Genomic DNA, 10,716 nt, shown 5'->3' on the forward strand with positions numbered 1-10,716 from the left:
AGCTGAGTATGTCTTTTTCACTATTCATTAGTTTAGAAGAGCTGATCTGGTTTCTGGCTGTGCTTTTCATGAATATTGAGGTCTCACTAAGCAGTAGCAGTGCACAGGACGGGGAGTGTCAGGCAAGAAGATTTGTGCATCAAGCGTTGATCCCTCGCTTCCGTTCAGTTCACTGCAGGTCTCCACAGAGCCAGTACAGCTTGTCCTCACTAATTATTGCCACCTACCACAACACAGGTTGCAGCAAGAGCAGATCCTCGGTGAGTTGGTAAAGCTGGAAAGCAAAAGGCCTGAGAGTATCAACATGCTTATAGGCCAAGTGAAACTGGCTAAAATGTTCTGCTGCTGAAGCTAAAGTAAGGAGGAGGAAGTTGTGAGATGCCAGCGGGTTGGCCTCAAGTTGGAAGGAATAACTATTTTCTGTGTTTGAAGGAATACTGCATTTGACTGTTGGGTCTGGAGGGAGAACATACTGAATCGACTTTCTTGTGTGCTGGTGTCAGCACAGGATAGCACAGGAACACCTGAGGCTATTCACCCTGAATGTCTTCTCTGGTGAGAAGCAAGGCATAGGTGACTAGACCTGTAAACACAAGGTTTTCTCAGCATTGCTGAGAGAAGAGTGGTTTTTATCAGCTGCTGTCCTAGGATGCCATAAAGCAACCATCTTGAAACTGAAAGTATGCATTATTTGCTGGGGTGATGAAGTAGCTTGGACAGAAAGGGATGACTTCTGTGTACAAACCTTCTAAATGCTTTTAGGGTGTAGCCAAGTTCTTTGAATCCAGTTTTGAGGCTCATTAAGCTTTCAGCTCAATATCATGCTCTTCTGAGCATATCTATATGGGTAAGTACTGAGTTTGGTCATTTCTGAGGCTAAACCAGATGATAAGGTATATCCAAGAAAAGAATTTAAGAAAAAAAAGCTGTATGGCTACAGTGAACTTCTTTGCAGGAAGTAAAATCCTGCAGTCCTTGTATGTGTAAGCTCTGAGTTCTTTGATAGGAGCAGACATAAAAGGGTTAGGAAAATTTACTAAGGAGTTGGGCCAGTTCAAAATAAGCTGCCTACTAGCTAGAGAGCTGAACATGTTTCACAGAGGAGAGTTGCAAGAGACCTGGTTGTTCAGCTATGGAAAGGGAATTGTCACACTTTTCTGTTTGCGTGAGCAATGATGACCAAAGCTCATTCTTTTCTCTTGAGTTTTTATGTTGCCATGTGGGTACAACAGGAGCACTGCTGAGGGCACTGCTGGAGAAGCACTCTCAGGGGCTTTGGTGGCAGAGAAACCTACTCCTAGCTAAATTCCCACCTCATTTCAGAGGCAGAGTTCACTTAAAGACAGTATTACTAGTAATTTCCATAGGCACAAGGTTTCAAAGGAATACAATACCAACATCCTGCTCTTGCAGTTAGCAATTTTGCCCTCTTCTCCAATAGTTATTTGTTTATACTGATTTGTCATATTTTCCTTCTTAGTTTCAGTTGTGAGTTTTCTGGAGGTGCTTTGCTAAGGCTGTGTACAGTGCATTGAAGCCAGGATTTTTCATGATGCATCATACAGTTATTAGTGTAAACAGCAGAATAATACTAATTATCAGGTGTAGTAAAGCCTCACAAATACAGGTCTTGTTGCCACTGTAAGCAAGTATGTCAAATACTGAAGTAGTTTGATGGGTCTGTATAATTCCAGGGATGTCTGTCACACCCATCAATGGCCAGGATCCAATAAAAAGTGCTGAATTCAGTATTACAGAGGAACTGAGTAAGAAAAAAATGCAGTCTTCTGAAGGCCTTATGTCAATGGTCCTTTCCAGTGAAAATTTTTTCATTGTCTGGAGGTCTTTTCCTCAGGCTGAGAATTGTCCTGGTCAGAGCATCTTGATTCCAGTTTCCTGCCAGCATCTGCCTGAAGTCAGCTTAAGTGATGGACAGATGCTTGCTCAAGAGAGCCCAGGGAACAGGGCAAAATGCTTGTGAAGCATGTTTCAGTGTCAGCTTTTAGCTGGTGACATGATTTTATTCACGTGCCTGTCTTGTCCCAGCACTGTGTTGCTGATGCTGTGAACAGTGCAGTGTCTGGATGACCATGGAGCTGTTTGGACAGTTGGAAGAGTTGAGCTGGACTGATTTTTGATAGCTGCTCTGCTCCCACTGTCCCTATGCCACTTATCTGAAATTGTCTGACTGCTTTACTTCCCCAAGAAGCAGCAGCAGTTCCTCTTGGATTCCTTTCTCTGCTATTTTAGTCAAGGCATTTCCAGTTGTCCATAGAGGCAAAATGAAAGAGAGATAAATCCCCAATGTTACCAGCCCCTCTTCTCCTAGGCCTGCTTGTTTTATTCAGTTTTTAAACCATTTTTTGCCTCTTTACAGCCCAGATGAATATCTTTATGATAAAACAAATAATGTAATAACATACTTGGCTATTCCATAAGCTTAGGATGATACTAAGGGAGATGTTTGGAGAGGAAAAAAAAAAGAAAGAGCTAGAGAAGCAAATCTCTTGAGGTGTTGTCAGCTTGAAGAGATGAAAAAGTGCTGGCAGGTCCTTAGGGAGGCCTGCCTACTGCCTTAGGTGACAACTCCAAGAAGCATTTTCTCCAAAAAAGGGATCAGAGTGCCTTGCATAAATCAGCAGTAATGTGGTGCTGTGGTCACTTCAAAGCAAGTCAGTGGCTGCCAAAACGCACTGTTGTGCATCGAGGAGCATGATGTGGGAAAGGAGAATTTATGTGCCTCACCTGGGAGCCATTTCACTGCGCTCTCATCTCTGGCCAAGAGTTGCTGTGAATCAAGCTCCCCCTCCCTGAGTTCTCAGAAGGTGAAACTAAAAGCAGGAATGGTTTTACTGGAATAGGATATGATTTTAGGCCTCCTACACATTTCATGGATGAGGCAAAAGAATGTGAGTGTTACTTTATGTCATAGCACAGAGGATATATCCATGCTTCTAAAACTGGATTTCCTAAAAGCTGATTTCAACTGCAGTAACATCTAGCTGCAATTGCAATCTTCTTTCACAGGAAAATACTTTGGCACAGCATTTCCCTGGGTTAGCACAGCATTAGCATGGCCAGCATGTTGTGCTGTGTCACACTAGAAAAAATATTTGTGGTCTATGACTGAAACAGAGCCACAGGGCCACTTAGAAGTGTAACAAAAGATTGAGAAGTCACTGAAGAATAAAAATATGATGGGATGAGATCATGTGTAATTAGAGAAAAGTGTGGATAGCAAAATGCAATTCAGCTGAGGCTTAAACAGCCCTGAGGAAGGTGATGGTTCAAATGGAAGCACATCCCAGATAAAGACCAGCAGACTGAGCAGAGGAGCATCTCTAACCCTGAGAGACACAGCAGTGATGGAGACGGACTTTCTCAGAAAGGATGAAATGCACAGAGAAGGCTGAAGAGACCTTGTCTCTTCCCTACAGTGAAGAAAAATTGGATTATGTTTCATGTTTATATTAGTCAACATGTTAGCAGCACCACTCATCAACTGTCCCTCTCAAGAAAGAGCTCTGGTTGCCCCAGCCTCCCCTCACAGTGCCTTCAAAGACCCCTGACTCCCTCTCCTTGCAGAATAGCCCTGCATCCACTGTAGGGCTCCTTTTGTGCGTCCCAGCAGTCAGGCACAAGGCCTGAGCTGGACAGGCTGGATTCCCCTAACCCAAATCCCCAGGATTTCTGCATCTGTCAGACTGATGGGAAAGCAGAAATAGCTACCAGCATATCCCACACACTTCCTATTTCAAAATTGCATTCTGGCTATTTAACACGTGTACTTCCTTTTTCACACAGCAAATGTGCACAACTGCTGCTGCAGCAGATGCTGGCTGCTGATGGACAAGATGTTTCCCTGTGTCAGTCTTCCAGTTACTCCAGCCAGGAGATGGGGAAATCCACAAACAGCCCATCTGCTGGATCCTGACTGGGCCTTTGATGCTGGGTCCAGGGCCTGTCTCCATGGCAGTCTTGTCTCAGCACTGTCCTGCAAGCTCACCAAAGGAACTCGATGACATTATTCCCGTATTGTCCCAGAAATTTTCCTTCTATTTTCATCTTTCCAGGCCTCCTTTCCACAGGGAAACTCTCCTGGCCATCCTACCCTATGTTTTCATCTCCAGGTTTCTGTGAACACTCCTACATTTGAGGGGTTCCCAGCTCCCACAGCCGTGCCTTTTCTCCCTAGCATTTTCTCCCTCTTCTTCTGGCATCTGCCACCTGTGCTTGTCTGGAGCCTTCAGCAGACCTTCCTTCTCACCTTGCCTACCAAGAAGGTGCACCTTGGTCCCTGCAGCTTGTTGCCTCCAGCTGCTGTCTCCTCTGGGCACTTATCTCAGGCCCAAGTACTCTCCTGCTCTCTCTCCTTGTTCCACCTCCAGAGGAGCAGCCTGAAGAACTTGTAGAACCTGGAAGAACTCTGATTTTCCAGCACATATCACATTAATTAGCCTTTCACTGTTACTAAGAGCCTTCACTTTCTTCAGGACTGAAATCCACACTGCTTTCTCCTGGGTACATTTTCACCATTCATCCTTTCTTCCAGCTTGACCTGCCTGTGAAGCCTGAAATGCACGTCAACAACTAAACCATGACTGTTTCCCAATGATCCATGCTCACCTACATGACTTCCCAGTCAAATTCAGAATTCAAGCTTAGAGGAAAAAAACTCTTTCTAATGCTGTAAGATGGAGCTCACACTTTTTTTCCCACTTAATGTTGATGACAGAGCACAAGCACATGCTTTTGTCTGAGTAAAAAAAAAACTGTTTGTAAATCCTCAGACTTCATAATCCAGGAAATCACGAGTGCTTTAGATTTACAAATGCTGTTTGCCACACCTCATGAAAAAATAACATTTCTTTTGTCTTCAAAGCTGGGCTATGATCACAGGTACCACAGTATCAGACTGTCCTCAGGGTGCTATTTTCCAAACCAATACATCCATAGGTGTTGTCAGTCTTTTCTGTGCACTGGATCTTACCAGGAAAACAAATACTGAAACCACGCTAGTGCCTAAGGGCAGATTTCTCAAACAAGACCTGCCATCCACATTTGACAGCAGATGGCATAAAACCTACCTGCTGGTGCTGTCCCTTTGCTGTGCTATAGCTCATTTCATGCGCTGCCCATGCAGGGGCAGAGAGCAGCTGGTATTTACTGTTTGCTTGTCCTTTCCTGCCTGACCCTGTGTGCAAAACCCTGTCCAAGGAAAAGATGGTGCATGGCTACACAGGACTTGTCTTCAGAGTTCTGCCTGAGTCAGAGGAAGGAAGAAGATGGAAGTTGCTGACCCTGAATCATTTCTAATTCTACCCCAGTGAAATAAGGGATGACCTAGGATTTTCCTTATTTTTGCAAAAAAAAAAAAAAAAGTTTCCCCCTCCCTCCTCTCTGCTAAGCAGGCATCAGAATGAAGCAAGGAGGGGGAGTGGATCAACCCCCTGTGTTTGTACTGTGACATTTGACACCTGTGAGTCAGAGTAAGAAAGAGGTCCCAGCATCATGCAGAAAGTCGGGGCTGAGGATCCCACTTGAGCAAGAGGCTCTGGTGTGGCACATCACCCTCTGTGTGGTTGTTCATGCACTGGGGCTGCAGGAAATAGTGGAATTTATACATCATCTTGAGCTTCTAGTTATGTGTGAGGGTTGTAGGTTGCTTGTAGAAGCCCCAGGTGGCCACTCTGGTATTTAATGGTCAGGTCAGCTCTGTGCCTGCAGGTAGGCATGTCCTCGTGCCTGGTTCTGGGCTCCTCAGCCATAGGCAGCTCTACACTGAAAAATAAGATATCAGATAAATTTTATACCCTGTGCAGTGCCCTAAGACTGTGCCCTAAGCCAAGATGAGGGCCAAGAAAGGAGTGGTGTGTGTTTCATATGTTGATCAGCAAGATGTGCCTTGACCTCCAAAGGGATTTGGCACAGTTCACAGGCAGGAAGAATGAGGAAAGCAGTGACTTGTATCTGTTCACCTCCCTTGCCACCCTTGCCCTTCAATCAATGAAGCAGAAACCTCTGCTTTCCTCTCATCATGACAGCTGGAAGATTCTTCCTCAGCTGGGCTCCAAAGGACACTACAGATGGTACAGGAGATGGGGCTCTTGCAGGTGGCAGAAACAGCCAAGTGTGCTGAGCTCAGTGAGAAGACAGAACAGAGCAGGTAAGAGTGAAAAGCAAACAGGCAGAACAGCAGGAGCAAGTCTGTTGGGAGTTTTGTAAATGGGATGGGGCAACAGCCTGGTGCTGTTAAACACAGATGGTTGCAGTTTTTTCTGTTGTAAGCTCCACTTCATTCCCCCAACACAGACATCTTTCCTGTGCTTGCCTAACACACAACTGGGCTGCAGCAAATGATGGTTTTCTGGTAGGAGGACACACTCCTGCATGCTCCAGCTGGTCCAGTGACCAGCCCTGTGTGTTGGCCTAGAAATCTGTCTGTATTTTACAGGTACAAAATGCCACGGGTGTAGCCACACAGCCAAGGAATGAGGTATACAGTCCTCAATCACTGGCTTTTCCTCTGAAAGCTGTGGGAGAAGACGTGCTGCAGTTTTTAACTGTGGCCCAAATTCTCCCCACTGGCTGTGCAAAGTCAGTGCATGAGTGTATGTCACTCACAGCTACCTTGCCCTCAACATGCAAAGGCAGGAGCTCTCGGGGTGTCTTGCTTCACCATCCTTATAACCTGCACACTTAGAGCTCCTTTCAGCTGACCACAACCATGAATTGAGAAAGGATTGGCAATAAAAAGCTTCCCTCCCCTCTTGCCTGCCTGTACAGGTATGTCTGCACACACCTGCTTTTACATGCATGCACACACAGACACGTGTTTAAAGGAGCAGGGCCCAGTGCAATACAATCAAGAGATGCCAATTTTAGCTTTGACTAAATTACATCTTGTCTCAAATCAAGCCACATCTGAGAAGCATGAATGCTGTGTATTTATCACCCAGTAGTCAGTAATTTCTGCACTATCTAAACATGATGTCAGAATTATATTTTTAGTGATCTCCGGATAAAACAAAAAAGAAAATCTTTTAACCTCACATAACCTTGGTCCTCTGCCTCCATAGTACACAATTTCAAAAATCTGAGTTAGTGGAAAGATCAAACTGAGGTCCCCAGCACAAACTGGCTGTAATTTTAATCTTTTTCAATCTTCTGTTTGAGGTACTGTGTAAGCATGAGTTCTGTGTGTAGGCTATCACATACAAAATATGATGCCTATGGTGCAGCATGTGGGTCAGATGCCTGAAGTTACACTGCAGTAAATGCTGCTAGTAAAGTGCTCAAGTGTAATTTCAGGGGATGGATCCCATCTAACACCAGCTTTACATTTAAAGGTGTAAATGGGGGGGTTGGGGAGTGGCCTGGATGAGGAGGAAGGCAAATGAGGTTTGAAGGCTTTCACAGAGGAGATGAGAGGAGCCTTAGTGGTGAGCTGAAGAGCTGTGTATTCCCGAGCAGCAGCAGCTTTGACCATGGCATTTATTTCCCTCCACCGCAGAAACTTCGGAAGGTGACTTGCTCATAGCCAGGTAAGAGAGACTGCAGGCGAGTCAAACAGCTCAAATCTCTCCGAACCTGCGATTCTATGTTCCCATCTCGTCTCACCATGCTATATAACGTAGTATAAAATTTAAAAATTTCAAACACCGAGTCCAGTCTCCTTGGGCATCGGGCCCTGCGGGGACAAGTGCCGCTAGAGGGGGCTGGCTGTACACAGCTGCCGTGCGTGTGCCGCCGGCCCGGGGCGGGACAGGGCGCACGGACGGCGGGGACAGACGGACGGACAAACGAGGCCCCGCAAACACGCCGCGGTGTAGCTGGAGTCGCACAAAGTGCTAATCCTGCCCAGAACCAGGGGCAGAACCAGACTGCGGGCTCAGCAGCGCTGTGCTGCTCTCTGCTCCTAAGGTGGGTGTGCGGAGCCGCTCCGGGCTGGAGCGGAGCGAGGGCTCATCCCAAGGAAGGGATGCCCGATGCCCGATGCCCTCCCTCCCAGCATTTCCAGCGGCTGCAGGGCACAGCTGCGCCGTGTGTCACAGCCAGCTTGGCACCCTCTCGCTTCTCCAAGCTTGCCCACTTCTATTCCTAAATTCCCTTAACTCCTTGCATTATTCACGTTTTGTGAAAGGCACACTGAGTGCCAGCTCTCTGTGCTGCTGCCACGTTAGCACTGCAGAGTACATCCCTGCTGCCCCTGGAGCCTGGCACAGAGGCTGGGAGTCTGGGCCAGGAATCCTGAATGCATTTGGAGCTCTTTCAGTCTGGAGACTCTTCCTATTAATTAATCCTGGAAAGCTTTAACAGCCATTCCTAAAATAAAGGAAGAAAATTTTTAAAGTTATCCCTAGAGCAGCTCAGTGTTAGCAAATGGGTTTTTTCCCTTTGGAAGACACAGGACTACTGTTCCTTAAAGGCATATCTGCTCAGGCAGGATCAGACACACTCCCTGTGCCTGGCACAGCCCAAACTCTCACTTAGAAGCCAGAGACTGAGCATCTGAGAGAGTGCTGCACTTGAGATACTCTTACTAGTACTATTGCTACTACCACTACTACTGCTACTACTACTACTACAGTAGCATGGAAGACGATGTCACTGCAGCTCACAGCTCCTTTTCTGCCAGCCATCTCCAAGCCCAGAGCACAGAAGGTCACACATGTCTGTGTTTATCTATGCCTTCATGCCCCTTTGTAGAAGCACCTGCTGTACCCTGTGCTCTGTACTGTACTCTGCAGTGCAGAGTTCACTTTACTCACCATAAACAGCCAGCAACAGGTGAGACAAAGCCAAAGGTCACTGTTAATTTTACTGGGCATCTTGCTAGTTTTTGGGTTATTTTGATTTTCAGCCACAGGTTCCTCAGCATGCACAAATCTTCTGGAATTACATAAATCCCCAAAAAAATTTAAAGGAAAAGAAAATTCTCTCTTATTTCTGTACCACGGAGCTTTTCCTTTCCTGTTCCTCTCAAAATCACGGAGTGGTTGTTCAGACTACCTGTTCCATGGCAGGCATTGAAACTGCTGTGGAGTTTCAATACTAGCCATTCCCCTCTGTATGTGAAGCTTTAACACTTAGCCAATGGTAATCTCCTTGCAAGTGACACATTTCCCTGTTCTCTGTGTTTGAATAATCCTTATTATCATTTGCAAAAACTCCTTCAGATTTTGTCTCTTCTCTGCAATGCTCATGAGTTCTATTAAAACTCTGAATTCTCTCTTGCAGTTCTCTTTCTGCTACTTCATTTTCTGCTTCTGCATTTAAATGTCTCCAGTTTCACTCCCAGTCCCCACTGCTGTCTATCCCTATTTCCCTATTTCTGGCAGCGTGTGGCTGGGTACATGTAACTGAGATTAATGACTCCAGTGAAAATCCCAGCAGAAACAAGAAGCTGAGGTTTTTACTATGATTAGTCCAGCAAGGGGAGAAAGAGTCACAAAATTACTTCCATCCTTCAGCTCCACAGAAACAAGATTTTGGGTGTGTTAACAGAGTGAAGCCTCACTGTGTCCTTGGCTTGGCCTTTGTCCACAGGCAGCTAAATTCTCCTTGCAGCTCCTCAATGCACTTGCAGCCGCCCTGCTGCACACACAGGTGGGTGACTGTTCTGTGGGAACCACACAAGGACAACACTGAGGTGGAGGAGGAGGAGGAGGGGAGAAGGGAAACTGAGTCTGCCCAGCTGAGCAGAGGTTGGAGCACTCACCAGGAAGGGAAAAGCATTCCTCCTTTGGCTGAGGCCGAGGTGCTTTCACTCCCTGTGACCCCACTGGAGCAGAGCTCACCAGCCACAGGTCAGTGAGAATAAAGTGATAACATGCTGGAAAGCAGAAAGGGGGCTGGGGACAGAAATGGGGGCTACTAGGCTGTTGAGTTTGTGAGGTCCCCAGGATGAGGTGAGAGATGAGGAATCTGACTCCATGTTCTCAGAAGGCTGATTTATTATTATATTATATTATATTATATTATATTATATTATATTATATTATATTATATTATATTATATTATATTATATTATATTATATTATATTATATTATATTATATTATATTATACTAAAACTATGCTAAAGGAAGAGAAAGGATACTGACAGAAGGCTTAACAAGAATGATAATAAAAACTCGTGACTGACTCCTCAGAGTCCGACACAGCTGACAGTGATTGGTCATTAAGTAAAAAACAATTCACATGGAAGCAAACAAACATTAACAGTTGGTAAACAATGTCCAAACCACATTCCAAAGCAGCAAACACAGGAGAAGTGAATCAGAGAATTATTATTCACCTTTTTCTCTGAGGCTTCTCAGCTTCCCAGGAGAAGAAATCTTGGCCAAGGGATTTTTCAGAAAATATGACAGTGACACTAGGCTACACAGCCATCATCAGGCCTGCAAGATTTGTGGGGCCAGAGAGAGAGGTCAGCAGAAGGCACCTGCCTTTGTGGCCCAATTTTTAGACAAGCAGGAGGCCCATATGTAGGGCTCTGCCCCTGATGCAATTTGTCCAGCAACTCTTTTGGGATAAATACTGTGTTATTTAATTACTGATGCAATTGATCTAGCGACTATTTTGGGATAAATACTGTGTTCCCATTACTGGGACAGGGAATTACATCTGTGCATAGGAGTGTTTGGATACAAAGAAGACCTGTGTCACCAGTTTTTCATCTCTCCCTTAGCATTTCCCTCTTCTGTCTCAGAG

Source organism: Melospiza melodia, chromosome 2 (assembly GCF_035770615.1).
Source record: "Melospiza melodia melodia isolate bMelMel2 chromosome 2, bMelMel2.pri, whole genome shotgun sequence".
NCBI lineage: Eukaryota > Metazoa > Chordata > Aves > Passeriformes > Passerellidae > Melospiza > Melospiza melodia.